The sequence below is a fragment of the Nanorana parkeri genome, unplaced genomic scaffold, assembly GCF_000935625.1.
Source record: "Nanorana parkeri isolate BGI_ZX_2015 unplaced genomic scaffold, ASM93562v1 scaffold1482, whole genome shotgun sequence".
NCBI lineage: Eukaryota > Metazoa > Chordata > Amphibia > Anura > Dicroglossidae > Nanorana > Nanorana parkeri.
In genome coordinates this window covers 128,233-130,138 of record NW_017307750.1, presented here as the reverse complement: position 1 = coordinate 130,138, position 1,906 = coordinate 128,233, and positions in this window count along the sequence as shown.

The window sequence follows — 1,906 nt, the reverse complement described above, 5'->3', positions numbered from 1 at the left end:
TGTGCTACAGTGAGTGTGCAGATTTTTAAAAAGCAGGTAAGTTAAAAGGTTTTGCAGTTTCTCCTACCAAAAAGACCCTAGCTGCTGGAAAACCTTTGTTTTTAAGCTTTACTTCTGCCTTAACTACAAATTCACATTTACACAAAACAAGAATGACACATTTAAAGTGGAATAAATGTGTTTTTTAATGAATGCAATTACTTTGCAAGCTGACATTTCAATTCCCTAAGGATGTAATTTTGTTCTAAAAAAAATAAACAGATGGAAAAATATAAATGTCAAAAGCTTATGATATATAGTAATTTAGTGATTTAGTAAATTTAGTAAACAACAAACTGTAATGTAATTCAGGGTTTACATACTTTAACTTATCCCGACAGGCAGTACTTATTGGTGAAATACAGCTCAGATTTATAAAGTCTGTTATTCATGTACAAGGAAAGCATTAATGCACAAGAAATGTGATACTAGGAAGTATAAAAATGTTGCACTATATGGGGATTAGAATGATTTATTCATCTGTTCGTTTTGTTTTAAGCTTGTTTTCACAAGCTTAATATGCTGTTTACATTTGCCAAATCTAAGTAGAATGCTGTAATCTATTTACAGCAAATAGCTATTTCATATTGTAGATTATATCATAATTATGTTACAAACTTACAGATTTTCCTTTTCTTGTAATTTAAATAAAATAATTCAGATATACTGTATTTATCGTTTTTGGTTTAAACAGGAAGTATTGTGTTTTGTATGTGTATTTCTGTTTACTGTAGAAAGACACATACATTGTGGGTTTGCTATCTGTTTAATTTATGTCTTAGAAGTTTGGGAGAAGCTGTATGAATATAATATTTAAGACACAACATGGAGTTTATTTAAAATAGAAATAATTTTTTGTCATTTATTTTTATATACCATCATCTGCAGGGAGAAAGTTTAATATTTGTTAATATCCCAGTTGTCAAAGCAACTTCATTAGACCAAACAAAATAAAGCAAATAGATTTCGCTATATCACCCTCTATGTTACTAACTTTTACTCTGAACTTATTTACCTACCTTTGGTAGGTTTTACTCTGAACTTATTTACCTACCAAGTAGTATAAATCCTTGGATAAGAATTTATACTAATTGTCACCATCAGATATATGTATTTAAATAAATATATTTTTTGTAAACGAAAATGAGTCTGTAAAACATGTGGTTGGTGTTAAGGATTAAAAAAAAGAGGATAACATTTGTGTCTATTGTATGTGTAGATAAATAACAAAGCCAGCACCCAAAGAAATAAGAAATTTTCCATGAGAGGCCATCGCTGTGTGTCCGAACAGCTCCAGCCGGCATGTGTACAACGCTGGGATAAGAATCTACAACATACAGATGCTGCCGTCCTGGTTGATTCATTCCACTGTCTGGACGAAGTTTTGAAACCCTAAAAGCCTTTTGAAATATCTGACAGTGCTTTGTGGGGGCATCCGCTGGTTCCACCTGGGACTGAACATCTTTAGACCTGAGGAAGCGTGGTGACACGCGAAACACGTTGTCGTTATACTCCACCAGCATCTCCTGAATCAAAAGCTTGAAAATTATATTTATTTCAAGATCTTGTACAAAATTCAATATGATGTAACGCACTTATGACTGTAAATGGTTGATAATGTCAATTGACTCAACCAGGAGAACAATTTAATGCTAGGATAGCATAATTGGTTGAACGACTTCAATAAACAACAATAAGTTCTAACTGACCATACCTAAATTACTTTGTTGGAATGGATGGTCCTAACTACCTAATAAAATTCCATCTTTGCTCTGTTCTGATCATACGGAAGACAAACGAATGAACTCTCTAGTTGTCCAGTCAATTGTAGGGGGTGCGACCTACAAATTAATTTACTTATATGAAT